This window comes from Dipodomys spectabilis, unplaced genomic scaffold (assembly GCF_019054845.1).
Source record: "Dipodomys spectabilis isolate Male_0828 unplaced genomic scaffold, ASM1905484v1 ptg000597l, whole genome shotgun sequence".
NCBI lineage: Eukaryota > Metazoa > Chordata > Mammalia > Rodentia > Heteromyidae > Dipodomys > Dipodomys spectabilis.
Window position 1 is genome coordinate 446,453 of NW_024871274.1, and position 16,053 is coordinate 462,505.

Here is a 16,053-nt window from a genome sequence, read left to right on the forward strand (position 1 = left end):
TGAGGGATTGGCTCTGAGTGCAAGAGAAAAGGAGACATTGAAGTTTTTGACCTCAGCAACCAGAAGGATGATATTACCTTCATGATGTCTAGCTGATACCCACTTATCTGCTGGTGGGTCTGGGTTTGGAGGCCAGTGGAGTGGTAATGGAGAGAGGGAAATGCGCAAGTTCTGAACCTAGAGATGGCATCTAGAGCTACTGGACTGGATGACAACCCCAAAGGTGAATGAAGGAGGGAAGAAGCTCAGGATGGAGGTATGGGAGGAGGACATCTGTGGAGGAGACCGACATGGGAGGGCTGATGGAGTGAGGACCACCACTGTGGTGTTAGAGAAGCAAAGGGGACCGAACCCAGGGCCTCATGTGTGTTGGGCAAGGGTTCTACCACTTGAACCATGCCCTAGGCCTTTTTTGCTTTTAGTTTGGTTTTCATATAGGGCCTTGTGTTTTGCCCATTCTGCCTCAGAAGGTGGTTCTTCTAACTCTACTTCCTGACTAGCTGGGATTAAGCGTGTGAGTCACCATACCTGGCTGAAAAGAAACTTTTATTTTTTGGTTGGTCATGGGCCTGAAATCCGGGCCTGGGCACTGTCCCTCAGCTCTTCAGCTCAAGGCTAGCACTCTACCACTTGAGCCACAGCACTACTTCTGGCTTTTTCTGCTTATGTGGTGCTGAGAAATCAAACCCAGGGCCTCTTGTATACAAGGCAAGCCACCTTCCCAGCCCCTGAAAAAAAATTGTTGTTGTTCTATTGGCCTGCTAAGCAGACACTCTCTCTCTTTAGTCTTACCTCCGGTCCTGAAACACTCCTTTATAGTTATTTTAGAGGATTCAGAGAAGGAACATTGTGTGTGTGTGTGTTTGGGCATGTGTGCCTGTGGTGATGATGGGGTTGGAACCCAGAGTCTTCCTCATGCAAGGTAAGTGCTCTATCACTGAGCTATCCTTAGCCCAGTAACCTGCCGTATTTAATGGGAAGTCTGATTCTATTTTTTTCTTTTTTTTTTTCAGGGAGGGGGACAGTATTGGGACTTGAACTCAAGGCCTTGTATTCTTGCTTAGCTTTTTCATTCAAGGCTGGCACTCTACCATTTGAGCCACAACTCTACTTCTGGATTTTTCTGGTGAATTGGAGAGGAGAGTCTCCCAAACTTTTCTGCCCAGGGAGTGATCCTCAGATCTCAGCTTCCTGAGTAGCTAGGATTACAGGTGTGAGCCATCAGCACGCAGACCAAACTACAAACTTCTTAAGAATTCTAGTCCACCTCTTGTTTCCATCAGCAGAGCCTGAACAAGGAGACTAATCAATATTTGCTCAGCTGAAGGGAATTTTCTCCATGGCTGCACCAGGCTTTGCTGGGGCTCTGTTGCTTTCTCCCTTATCACCATTCACAAATTGAGTCAACACTAGTTGAGCTTGTTAACAACCTTCTCAATCCTTTCTTGAACCATTGGCTTTGGGGTTGGCCATGTTTCCTAGTATGTGCCCCATGGATCACCATCTTTGCAGGACCTGCAGGGACATGAAGAAATCTGGCAGCTGGTGGTGGAGGAGGTCACAGGGGTAGGGTCCAGCAGTGTCTGGGTGGGTCAGAATGAAGCCTCAGGGATCTGCTGTATTCTGATGCATAGGCATCTGGTGTTGAGTAGGAAGACTAAGGGTCACTTTTGAATTTGGGCTGAAAGCTCTTATAGACCAATGAACTTGGAGTGTGGAGGGAGCTGGTTATGACTTTTGGTAGTGTTTGAGGTTATTTTTCTATTAGTAAGACATTTCTATTTATTTAAAAGAAGGAATACAAAGGTATTAATATTATTTGAGCTGTCTGGCAAAAAATATATATGAAAATACTATAGCCATGAATAGCAATTGGACTTATATTTCTTTTTTCTTTTTTGTTGGTTGTTGGACTTGAACTCAGGGCCTAGGCTCTGTACCTGAGCTCTTTTGCTCAAGGCTAGTACTCTACCACTTTGAGCCACAGCTCCACTTCTGGATTTCTGGTGGTTAATTGGAGATCAGAGTCTCATGGTCTTTCCTTCCTGGGCTGGCTTCAAACTGCAGTCCTCAGATCTCAGCCTCCTGAGTAGCTAGGATTATAGGTGTGAGGCACTAGCACCTAGCAAGGGCTTATAGTTCTTTTTTTTATTGGTTGGTCCTGGGGCCTGAACTCTGGGCTTGGGCGCTGTCCCTCAGCTCTTCAGCTCAAGGCTAGCGCTCTACCACTTGAGCCACAGTGTCACTTTGGGCTTTTTCTGCTTATGTGGTGCTGAGGAATCAAACCCAGGGACTTATGTATGCAAGGCAAGCACTCTACCACTGAGCCACTTTCCCAGCCTGGCTTATAGTTCTTAATTATTGTATAGTTTAACAGATTGGTTTTTGGCATATAAAGTAAAATTTCAATTTATCTTGTATATTTCCTTCTTGGAATAAAAGTTCACAATTCAACTTTTTTTTAGAAGAAGAAAGTAACATTCCAAATAAAATACTCCCTCATTTCCTTTCCAATTTTCATGCAGATGCACAGAAAAGACTTACTAAAAAATGGATTTTAAGGTCAAATACATTTGGAAAATTCTACTTAGACAAGGGCACCTCAGAGACTTTGTTAAATATCTTTCAGTCTTGATGAAAGTGATGAAAATCTGGGTGTTGGCGGTTCAGGCTTGTAATTCTAGCTACTCAGGAGGCTGAGATCTGAGGATTACAGTTTGACACCACTTTGTGAAGATAAATCCCAAAGACTTTTTGTTTTTTATCGGTCGTGGGGCTTGAACTCTGGGCCTGGACACTGTCCGTCAGCTCTTCAGCTCAAGGCTAGTGCTCTACCACTTGAGCCACAATGCCACTCCCAGTTTTCTGATGGTTAATTTCCTGTCCGGGCTGGCTTTGATCTGTGATCCTCGGATCTCAGCCTCCTGAGTAGCTAGGATTACAGGCATGAGCCAATGGCACCCGGCTCCCTGAGACTTTTATCCCCAATTATACCAGTAAAAAACACACACATAGAAGTGGAGGTTTATTTTAAGTGGTAGAGTATCAGCCTCAAGTGAAAAAACTAAGCAAGAGTGCAAAGCCGAAAAAAAAAAAGAAATATGGGGAGTGTTTCCAGAGGAAGTGGGCCACCAGGTGAACTTGGCATGGTGAGTGTGTCCAGGCCCATTCCATCATGTCTAAGGTTTGGTTTAAAATCACGCTGACATCAGATCCATGGCTGCCTTACACAATACTCAGTTCCTGAAAGTGCACCTTTCACGGCAGTCTTAAAGTTCGCAGCAGAAGAATTTAAAGTTCCTGCAGCCACGAGTGCAATTATTACCCATGATGGACTAGGAATAAATTCTGCAGAGACTGCTGGAAATGTTTTTCTAAAGCCTGGCTCAGAACTTTGGATTATTCCTAGGGATCATGGATGAGTGGTGATTCTTTCTGAGAGTGCTCGAATGAAAATTAATTAAAATTTAATGAATCTTAACATATTTATTTGTCCTTGACTTTAAAAAGCAAAAGGATTTGGATGGCAGGTAATTGTTTGCTACTGATTTGCACACAGTTTGATTTTTAAATATATAGTTTATTGTGAAGATAATATTCAGAGAGTAATTAGCAATCTTCCATCAGTTATGTTTTTTTTTAAGTTTCTAACTATGTGTCATTAGCTTTAGTAAGCAAATCAAAGCCTGAGTATTTTGATCGAAGCATTGGGTACACAAATTGGTGACTTATACCAAATAGTTCTAACAATAATCTCTCAAATCTAGTTTTTGTCATGGTGGAAATTTTAAAGCATCATTTGCTGAGTTATGCATTCCTTTATCAGTGTCCTCTGACAACTTTCAAGACAGAAACTATTGCCTTTGAGGATAAGATTTTTCTATAGTACTGAGAGAGCATTGTTGTATTGACGGTATGAAATTTATAATGTAGCCTAATTAGAAATGATGGTGAATTATACTTATTGAAGACCCAGCTTTTTAAGGATGTGCTCATCCATGGGAATAAGAAACCAAAGAAAGGAAGGTGACCAGTTTTTGGCAAGAAGGAAAGCAACAGTGAAGAGGAACAAAAAATCCACAGGGTCACAGAAAAAGCCAACTGTTTTTTTTGTTGTTGTTGTTGTTGGACCTGGGGCCTGAACTCTGGCCTGGGTGCTGTCCCTCAGCTCATCAGCTCTAGTGCTCTACCATTTGAGCCACAGCGCCACTTCCGGCTTTTTCTGCTTATGTGACACTGAGGAATTGAACCCAGGGCCTCATGCATGCAAGGCAAGCACTCTGCCACTGAGCCACTATTTTTTTTTTTTTTTGGTCAAGTTGAAGTTGACAAAACTTCAGTAAATTTTGAAGAAAACTTAGATAATAAAATTCTTGACAGATTGAATAGCAGAGAAAATAAACCATGGGCCTTGTCAGCCTATCGGCTTCAAAATAATTGTATTAGAATCCAAAGAATGATATGCATAGTGAAAGATTTTATTTGCCTTACAGAAGGGTATTAGTCCCTGTACATATCTTGGATGATGAATATTATCTCCAGTGATTCAGAATCAGTAGTTGATCTGTATTTTAAATGGTGAGATTCTGGAGGAAAGGGTAGTGTCTGTAGGAGGTTTTCAATAAAAGCTTACTGAGTTAGCCATGAATAAAGTCCTCATACCAGTTTTTATTATAGCACATCTCAATGTTTTCCCTTCCCAAGGCTTACTGGGAGAAAAAAGAGAAAATAACAGGATCAGCATTTGAAGTATGTCATGGTAATTTGAGAAATTTGCCAGATACAGGCACAAATGATACATGGCTCACACTTCTCATAGTTACATGGGAGGCTAAGAACAAAAGCGACTCAGTTCAAGGTCAGCCCTGGCAGAATGTTCGTGGGACTCCCTTCTCAATACATTTTTAGGCATGGCACGTAGCAAACTATGTGGATGACAGTTTGGGAGAGCCCTGATTCCAGTTCAGTTCAGGCAGAAAAGTCTGTGAGATTTCATCTCCATGGAGGGAAACTGGACTCCAGACCACCTGTAGGGAAACTGGACTCCAGACCACCTGTAATTCTTCAACAGTGTGAAGTCTAAAATAGACTGTGGCAGGAAACCAGATCACATCTCAGAAATGTGGCTCAAGTGGTAGCACTCCGGACTAGTATGGCCTAGCTACAAGCAAGCATGCCCTGAATTCAAAACCCAGTATTGCCTGCTCCCCGCTTCCCCCTAAATTACCAGATATTACAAAATGGATGAATAGGAGGATGTTAAATTATCAAAGGGGAAAAATTCTACTATCAAAAGCATACTAGTAATATTTGAGGAGGTCTGTTTAAATTCTGATGCTCAAAAGTTCCTGTTTCATATAAACTAAATCTTTAGTTAGCCAGTAGTTTTTTGATGTCCTATCCCTGAAGTTTTGGTTTAAGTTTTGTGCTTTTAGCACAAAAATCTGCCTACTGCATAAATACTTCTGTTGTAATGCTGTCTCTGTTTAGGAAATTGGATTGTACTTCTTAAGCCTATTTTATTGAACAGCTGGACATTTTGTTATTAAGTAAATGTGATCTGTAAGTTCTTTGTGAAGAATGTTTTAAAGTTATATGTTTAAGTGCATTATTGATCCATAATTAATGTTACAAAAATACATTTTGTTATACTATATAAAAAGAAGGGAATGTAGAATTTTGTAAAATTTCCTACCTGCTTTGTCATAGGGATGGCTCAGATTGAGTCAGCATACATAAGATGTAAAACTGTGTACAAATGTAAGTAAATGATAGTCATTAGCTATTCAGCCACCTATGAAAGATACTTTACCCAGGTAAACACTTAACCAAAAAGATTTCTTCCTCCACAGAGTTTCTGTACACCATCCTCTACCAAGAAAGACATTATTGCTGAAAACTTGCCTCTGTTTATACTCACTTCTTTTGAACACTGTTCTTACTATAGAATGTGAAGTCATGTTAGCACCATTTACTGTATGTATTTTACTCTCTTTTGTCTCCAATCCTAGATACTTACAGTGAGAAAAACTTGTGACTTTGGGAAATAGAATGGACACAGGAAAAGAGCTCCCAGAAGTGTGTCTGGGTGGCTATTATAAAGATTACCTGCTCTGAGAGATAAGGGAGCCTGTCAGGTAAAGGGTTGGTTCATTGTGTATCAAAACGTAGTATTCAGTGTGAAGCGAGGGATGTAGTCAGTCTTTCTTAGAGCTTATCATTATTCCCTGAACAATACAGTGTAGCCTCTTCTTACATGCACTTACATAATACTGGGGTTTCTAAACTAGTGGAACCTATTAGTCACCTCAGCAACTTCAGAGGTCAGTGCTGGACCCAGGAGTTCAGGACAGTCTAGGCAACATAGGGTATGCAGGTTATATGTCAACGCTACATGTCAATATTATATTACTGACATCAACATAAACAAAGCCGATATAAAAATCTTGAGCATCTTAGATTCTTGTATCTGGGTGTCCTGGAGCCTTACCCCATGTGACTAGCAAGCATCCATGTTGTGTTGATAAAGTGCTGTCAGAGCTGTTTCCATCATTGCTTTCTGCTACCTCCCATTTTTAAATAGCAAAATTCTCACTTAAAATATGCAGGAAAACATTGAAGCCGTACACATTAACTTGCTGGAGCACACCCCACTTAGAATATGGTTCATTTTGAGTGTAAAATATCAGTTATAAACTTTAGTCATTTAACCATTACATTTTTGCAGCCAATCCTAGCTACTTAAGAGGTCAAGACTGGGGACATCATCACTGGAGGTCAGCCTAGACTGCAAGTTTTTGAGACTTCATCTCAACAGATAAAGCTGGGCTTGGTGGCATATACCTGTCATGTCAGTTATGAAGGAAAACAAACTATTGAAGGATGTGCTCCTGGCTATCTGGGAGACAATATACCCAGAGCATAAAAGACCAAAGGCATGGGCCCTAGTGGTATAACATCTGCTTAGCATAAGTGCGAACCTTAGTACTGCCCTAAATTTTATAGTTTTGAATATGTTCCTACATATACTGATAGTACAACATAAATATATAAAAAATGTCTGTGTGATTGAAAGAACTAGACAACACTTTGGACCAACTCTCTTGTCTGCTGGGGATGAAAACCAACCTTTGCACATGATGGACAAATGCCCTGCCACTGAACTATGACTCCAGCCCTATCTTGAGAGTTTTTAATGCAGCAGTGCTGTATGTGAAAGCTTTAAATGTCTTGAGTCACAGTTTTGAATGTGAAAGTCAAGTTGCCATCAGAGCTTCTAGACTCTGCCATATAAAGATTTTGGATGATTATAATGCTTGGCATTAGTTTTTTCTGCTCCTCTCCCTTGCTTTTCTATTGCCTGTTGCATCTCTTGAACTGCTTTCTCTACCTGTCCCCATGAGAACTTGTCATTCATTTGGGGAAAGGAAGCTGCATGGGGAGATATAACAGGTGAGCATTCAAATGGACTCATTGTTTTCTACGAACTAGCCATCTTCCACTGTGGTGAAAGTAGGCTGTGGGAGCAGGGCTGGGCACCCACTCAGGGTGGACTCCTCCCCCTCCTCCCCTTCCTCCCCCTCCTTCCCCTCCTCCTCCTCCTCCTCCTTCTTTTGGTGCCTATCCTGGGGCTTAAACTTAAGATCTGGGCCATAGCTCCTCTTCCAGCTTCTTAGTTGTTAATTGGAGATAAGAATCTTATGGATTTTCCTGCCTGGGCTGGCTTTGAACCATAATTCTCAGATCTTGCCTCCTAAGTAGCTAGGATTCCAAGTGTGAGCCACTGGCATGTGTCTGCCTGGGTTTCTTCTTAAAATGGGAATTTTGTTTTGTTGTGAGTAGTTGTCCTCTGAATAACAGTGGTAATTTAAACAAACTAACTCTTTGTAAAAATTACAAAGATCAAACATGTTCGTTTTAGAGGACACACACACGCACAATTTCTCCACATCTCTAACAAATTTTAAGATAAATTCTAAGAAATAGGTCCAAGTATACAACAGACAAGGGTCTCATATGTAAAATATACTTGGAACTCAAAAAATTAAATCCCCCAACAACAGATCCTCAAAGAAACAACTGCCTGATAAATAAGTGGGCTAAAGACTTAAAGAGATACTTCTCTGAAGAGGAAATAAGAATGGCCAATACATATATGAAGAAATGCTCAACTTCTCTAGCCATTAAAAAATGCAAATCAAAACAACATTGGGATCCTACCTCACCCCAGTTAGAATGGCTATAATCAAGACCTCTAATAACAACAGATGCTGGAGGGGATGTGGCCAGAAGGGAACCCTACTGCATTGTTGGTGGGAGTGTACACTTTTTCAACCACTCTGGAAAGCAGTATGGAGATTCCTCAAAAAGACTCCACATAGAGCTCCCCTATGACCCAGCAATCCCACTTCTGGGTATTTACCCAAATGACCACAAACAAGGCCATACTAAAGCTACCAGCACTACAATGTTGTTTTTTTTTCTTAAAAATTTTATTGTGAAAATACCGTACAGAGGGGTTACAATTACATGGGCAAGGTAATAAGTATGTTTCTTATCAAGCATTGTTGTCTCCTCCTTTTTTTCCCCTTCCCATCCCTTCCCATCTTCCCCCCCCCCCCCCAATCCTCGTCCAAAGTTGTAAAGTTCGTTTTTCAACATAAAGTCTTGTACATCTCATTGGTGCAATGGGCCCACCTGTATCCCTATTTAAACAATTTGTTTTTTCCCTTCCCCTCCACAAATTACACCAACATCAAATACAGTGAAAGCAGGGGTATACCATGGGGTAGGGACATACAAAACAACAAAGAAATCATCTTATAAATATGTTAGAAACAATTGCAAGAAAGAAAAAACATTTGAATCCTTATCTTGGGGTTCATTTTGCCTAACATCAACTTATCTGACTGTTTCTGCTTGTCTCACCAGCACTACAATGTTTATTGCAGCATTATTCACCCAGATGGCCCTCAGTAGATGACTAGATAAAGAAAAAAATTATATATATGTATATAATCTATGCTTCCATGAGAAAGAATGATACTGTCCCATTTGTAAGGAAATGGAAAGACTTGGAAAAAAAATCATATTAAGTGAAGTAAGCCAGACCCCAAACAACATAGATCCCATAGTTTCCCTCATTTGTAATACTTAGTATATATCTAGGATAATCTTAGCATATGAGCAGAATAGCTTGGTAGTTATGTACATATGTACATAAGATGATGCTGAACAAAATGAATTCCATGACATGGAAATGAGGAAAAAAAAACCCAGTGGTTTTCATGAAACAAAGTTATAGTTGATGGTTTAGTTTATTAAAGTGGTAGAAACATTTGTTTCTAGATTCATCTTTTTTTATTTATAAGTCATGATTTTTCATATAACAATGTGGAAGACATTTTCTGCTAAGGATATCTCCATACTGCATAACAACTCCAGGAATCATTAATGAACAACCACCATTAATTTTCCACATCCACAGATCTTTGGAATGGCTGAATTGGTTTGGCTCTAGGCTTAGAATTGAGTTCTTTTTAATGACCTTCAGAAGTCATTAAAGGCACATTGGCCAGGTGCTGGTGGCTCCAGCCTGTAATTCTAGCTACTCAGGAGGCTGAGATTTGATGATACTGGTTTGAAGCCAAGTTGGGCAGGAAAGTTCGTGAGACTTTTATCTCCATCCAGAAGTAGAGCTGTGGCTGAAGTGGGAGAGCACTAGTCTTGAGACAAAAGTTCACAGACAGTGCCCAGGCCCACACTAGCGCGTGCGCGCACACACACACACACACATACACACACACACACACACACACACAAAGGCACATTGAAATACCACCGTTCTACTTCTATCTATGTTCTATAGGCATAACCACTTGGTTTTGCCAAATGCTTGGCATCAATTTAGTGAGGGAACTAAATTCTTGATAAGAAGGTTGGCGAGGTAAAGGAAGATGAGATAATTCTGAGTTAAAAACACATACAATACAAATACAACACATATAATACAATAGCTAGCAATTCCAGAAGACTGCCTCTCAATTTTTCATTTACTTTTATAGAGACAGGAAATAAATCAGTCTTTGTTTTTTGAGAAACATTAACACATTGATAAAAAATAATTGCTTTAAAGGAAAGATTTATATTTGCATCATATAAGCAATTGCTTTCTAGGATGTTTAGTTGAAATTTTTGCATAAAAAGGCATTAAATATGGAGGAACACATGTCATTTGAATAATTTTGTATATTACTGTATTGTGTCAGGAATGTGTGTTGCATTTCTTGTATTAAAAACCCAATCAGGGATGTAATAAAAAAAAGATTTAATGAGAAAAAAACACCTCCTTAATTCTCTTTCTGATGAACTTCTTACTTTGACTGTAGCATTTCTTTCCCACTGGGGCCGTTGCAGTTACTTAATTAATAGATGTTCTAAAATTGCTGAAATTATTTTATTCTCATGTTTTGATTACTGTCCTGAATGCAGTTATAGAAAGATTTTTCAGACTAATGAGCATAAGCTGAAGATGAAGGAAACCTGTTTTGTTTCCTCTTCGTTGTTGTATATAGTTATTAACAAAGCATGGTCCCATGGGTCAAGTTGTCTTATCCACTTTGTAAATAAAGTTTTACTGAAACATGGCTATGCACATTCGTCTGTGTGTTGTCTATGACTGCTTCTGTTGTGTATTGAACTTGGGACCAGAAAAGCTAAAACATTTAGTACCTGGTCATTTGTGGAAAACTTTACAGGATATGACAGGTGCAAAATTCCTTCTTCTAACTTCTGACTTTTGTTCTTTTCTTCTAGGGTTTCACTTCTGCCTTGGAAGAAGAATATTGGAAGAGAATATTGGGTTATTAATTTCTTCTATTTCTGATTTTACTGTAATTTTGGCATCTTTTTACTTTCTTGTGTATTTAATATGCTGGTAGAAACCTTTAGATCCACAGTTAATTCCCTACTTCATATGTATGGTCTACTACATTTAAAAATCTATACATCATGCCAAACTAAAACTATCTGAAAGCATCTAAAAAAGCATACTAACAAAACTTACCACTTAGTAGCTCAGTTTCAAAGTGGTCTCACAAATGAAGCTATTTGTTTATTTAAAAAAAGATCCCAAATTACTGTTAAGGTACAAAAGTAAAACATAAAATTTGCTAGAAAATACATTTTATTTTTCAGCTACGTGGGACCTCTGTTTTGGTTGTTTCTGTTTCCTGATCTTCTAACTGATGTGAGTGTGTGAGAGAGAGGGGTGGGGGAAGGGAGAAGAGGGCGGAGAGGGAAGAGAGCATAGTCCACAGGTTGTAATAGACATATCCAAAAGAATTTCAGAGGGAAAGGGGCAATTTAGGTTGTTTATCAGTGTGGTCTAAGTGTGAAGTTACTGAGGTCAGTTTGACCATTTTTTTTTTTTGTCGGTCGTGGGGCTTGAACTCTGGGCCTGGGCGCTGTCCCTCAGCTCTTCAGCTCAAAGTGAGCGCTCTACCACTTGAGCTACAGCGCCACTTCCGGTTTTCTGGTGGTTTATTGGAGATAAGAGTCTCACGGTCTCTCCTGCCCCGGCTGGCTTTGAACCTCGATCCTCAGATCTCAGCCTCCTGAGTAGCTAGGATTACAGGCGTGAGCCACCAACGCTAGGCAGTTTGACCATTTTTGAGAGCAATGAGAATCCATGAAAGTGAGAACTGAAATGTCTATGGTTTTTGAATGGTTTTGTAATGTCTATGGATTTGAAGACCTTATTTTGCTTGTTTTGTTGAAACTAATGTCTAGAAAGTACTACCTGACATTTATATTCAAATTATTCCTTATAGGATTGATGATTAAGGTCTAATGGGCTAAGCCATGGCAGACTCAGACAAATCAGAGCCCAACAGAGAAAGCCAGGGTTCTGTCATAGGAGATCATCACTAAGGCCAGAGGCCTAGACAACAGGCCTTGTCAGTGGCAGTGTTCATTGTGAATACGCAGTGTCCAGAATTCAGCAAACACTCAATCCATATTCTCTGAAAATCAGCTCTCCAAGTCTAGAGGCAAGAGTGAAGTTAGAATTGAAGAACAAGGAAATCACTAAAGGTGAAGAAGAGGTAAAAGGATAGGGAAGACAAGTCCAGAATGGATTGTCAGCAGCTAACTTGCTATCTTGTGCATTTTGGGCTCAAAGCATTCTCAAATTGTCTTCAAAGGCTAATGATGAGACAGATAAAGCAGACTTTAAAATTGAAATAGAGCTGACTGGGTGCAGTTGCTATACCTATAAATCATACTACCTAGGAGGCAGAGATCAGGAGTTTTCAGGTTTAAGGCCCAATTAGGCAAAAATGTTTATGAGACTTCATCTCAACCAATGAAAAGGCTGGGTGCTGTGGCATGTGCCTGTCATATTATCCTAACTGTATGGAAGTATAAATAGAAGGATTTATGGTCTAGCCCAGCCCAGGGGAAAAGCAAGTTAACAAATAATGAAGCAAAAAGGGTTGAGAATGTGGCTCAAGTGGTAGAGTATCTGTTTAGCAAGTGCAAAGCCCTGAGTTTAAACCCTAGTACCACTAAAAACCAGATAGCAACAACAAAATCACAAAACTGAAGTAAAGCAGGTAGGTTTTGTTTAGCAAATTTATACATTAAGAGTAAGAAGAGATGTAGAATGAAAAAGAAATCTTATATATATGTCCCACATTTGTTTGAATTTTTATATGTCACATACATATTTTATATGCCCCTAAGTATAATTTCAGAATGTTTTCAGTTGAGGGCAAGTGAGTTCAATGCAGTTAGGGCCATGTACTCAAACCATTTTCATGTACAGTCCTACACTGAAGAAGGACATTTCAGTCTGGTGGGCAACAAATCCCACAGTGTTCTATAAAATTTTATTGCCTTAGATGACATAGCTGTCTTAGTTTGTGTGCACACTTTGATGATACTAGTATGATGATGAAATCATCTAATGACTTATCTTTGAATGTTATCACCATCAGTCACAAAGCAATGCATGATTATATAGAAATCTAGTTTTTGAGGTGGGTATTATCTTATTTGAGGAAAAGGAAGATTACATAGCTTTTTTCAGGTGTTCAAGAAAATAATGGAGTGTGGTTTGGATGTCAAGCTTTTACTTCAAGTTCATATCATTTCCACACTATAAATCACTATGCATGCTCCTGAGATGGATGGCCCTGCTATAGTTTAGATTCTAAATGCACCCTCCCGTGCAACCCCCCGCCCCCACGTCCTCTAAGGCCCGTGTGTTGAAGGCATGGTCCTTGGGGAGGTTTTAAGAGGTGGTGAAACCTTTAATGGGTGAAGCCAAGTGGGAAGGCTTTAGGTTACTGGGGTATGTCCTTGCAGGGGACTGTGGGACTCTTTTCTCCCACCTTGCTCTTGTTAGTTCCCAGGTTATGGTATTGATTAACCATGGCTTCTACCATGTTGTGCCACCTTACCACAAGCACAAAGCCATCAAGCCAATGGACTGTGGATTGGAACCTTCAAAATGGTAAAGCACGGGGCCTTGAACTCTGGGCCTGGGCACTGTCCCTCAGCTCTTCAGCTCAAGGCTAGCACTCTACCACTTGAGCCACAGCACCACTTCCAGCTTTTTTTTTCTGCTTATGTGGTGCTGAGGAATCAAACCCAGGGCCTCATGCATGCAAGGCAAGCGCTCTACCACTGAGCCACCCTCCCAGCCCTAAAACTTTTTTCTTTGTAAGCTAATGGTTTCAGGTGCTTGTTATAGTGCTAAACAAGTGACTAGTGCAGGAGGTTTTTTTTTTTTTTGGTTGTTGTTTTTTGCTTGAACTCAGGGCCTGAGCACTGACTTTGAGCCTCTCTGTGCTCAAGGCTAGCACTCTACACTTGAGTCACAGCACCACCTCTGGCCTTTTCTGCTTATGTGGTGCTAAGGAATCGAACCCAGGGCCTCATGCATGCTAGGCAAGCACTCTACCACTGAGCCACCTTCCCAGCCGAGGAGTTTTTTTTTTATTTAATTTAATTTCTATTGTGAAGGTGGTGTACAGTTACGTAAGTAAGATAATGAGTACATTTCTTGTTGAACAGCGTTACCCACTCCCTTGTTTTCTCCTACTTTCCCTCCCCACAACTCCCCTTCTTCCAAGTTGTAAAGTTCATTTCCAGCATAGTGAGTATCTCTAATACAGGAATTTTACTCCACTCCTTAAATAGCATGAAACTCTGCCTAGTGAGCCTTTCAGTGTGGGACTCTGTCTGGGTTACAATGAGCCTCTCATTGGTAAGCTCTGATTTTTCTCCTGGTGCTCTGTCATTAAAGTAAGGTAGCAATTCTGGAACTGCTGTCTTGTGATCTGCTGATTTTTTTTCTAAAGGGAGCTGCTTATGGTAAAACACAGATGGTCTGGACATGGTTGAGAAATTTTGCTGATGTCACCATGAACACTTAGGTGATTGAACTCAAGCATGGGGACTTTGCTTCTCTCGTTTGTGAGAACTGAGGGGGAAATGATGGGAGATGTGATCCTGCGTGCACAGATGATGTTGAGAACAGAGCTAAAAGAATCCTGGCAGAGTGACCTCAGTGGTTCTCTTGACGAGGTGTAGTTGAGACTGTCACTAAAGGTTGGATCTTTCCTGGCAGAGAATTCATTCGTTAGTTTTCACGGGGGACAGATTTGACCTGACTTCTGGATTCTCACTTCTAGAATGGGGAGGTGGGGTTGCAGAGGATTTCTGGTGCATCTTCAGGGGTCTGTGCGTTGAGAAACATATGGGTGTCTAGATAGCATTTTCTCCTCAGTAGCGATGAATGGATTTCAGCCCAGTTTTTGAGAGGCCTCTTTCTTGTATCTATTTTAAAATTTGCAGAAAAAAAGGGGTGGACAAAATAGGAGGGGGGAAAAAAGCCCAAACCTAATTTTTGGTATGAAGACTTTCTATCTCTTTCCCAAACTCCTATTCTGTTTGATCATCTAAACGTGGTGTTTTTTATAGGGTTCAAAATGATTCATTCCACAATGGTAGACAAGAATTTAGAGTCTCAGGAAAGCCAGCTTTACCCAAGAGTATAAGGAAGGGGAAGGCACTGGGCATGTTCTGGGGTGAAGGTGACAGGAAGATGGCACTTGATGAATTTGTTACAATTTTCTTGACTCCTTTGGTCCTTTACACATTGTTATTTGTAGGCAGCAGAGAACAAAGGAACAGCATTGCTGGGAAGGGGGGATGGTAGGAAGATGGGCCATTTGGTCTCTGCTGATCTACCCAATCCTATGAAGTTCTATTGGAAGAGTAAGGTAAGGGCTGGCCCTCACTAGATGACAGTCCCTGGGCAACGTAGTCTGGGAGAATAAGCATGAAAGTAAAAGGAACCTGAAGGCCTGTTTCTGAGACTTTCTATGAATCAGTGACCATTGAGAGGGCCAGATAAACTGCCAAAACAAAATTAAAAGTTAGTTCTTCCCTCCCTCATGGGTCTGTGGTGTGTGTGTAGTGAAACTGAAGTGCAGTGGTTTCTGCTACTGGGCCCTCGTGCTTTGGCTCGCTGAGAGCCTTCATTTCAATCAGGCTTCATTTCAAAGAGGCTGACATTGAAGACTGTGTTTTCTAAATGCAAACATAATGAAGAACTCAGTGTGTATACAGTTTTCACATGGCCCCTTTCATCACCCACACTCACCATCTCTCAAGTGAATTCTGTCTGATTATTTCAGATGACAGCATCTTCTTTACCTGGTGCTCCCATAGCTTTAGATGGCCACTGTGCTTTGTGAGTATTTCAAGACACATGGCATTTTCTTTATAGGGAATTGCTGTTGACTCAGGCTAATTGCCTTCTGTCCCCTGGCAGACCTGTGGAACAATCACAGATGAAGGTCACCAGGACTCTAGGATAACATTGGGTGTGAGGGGCATGACTGGGCGATTTAAGCAAAGAACTTTATACTAAAGGATTCTGGAGAGCTCACAGAATCTCAGAAGGATGGGAGTTGGTTAAGTCCAAGGCTAAACTTCCAAGAAGAAATCGCCAATCTTTCCCACATGTAAAAAGAGGATGTG

At 40.7% G+C, this 16,053-nt stretch overlaps 1 pseudogene; it reads left to right on the forward strand.

Annotated features, from left to right (window-relative positions):
- The first annotated feature begins 3,123 nt into the window (after nucleotides 1-3,123).
- LOC122100717 lies at nucleotides 3,124-3,422 on the forward strand (annotated as a pseudogene).
- The last annotated feature ends 12,631 nt before the right edge of the window (nucleotides 3,423-16,053 follow it).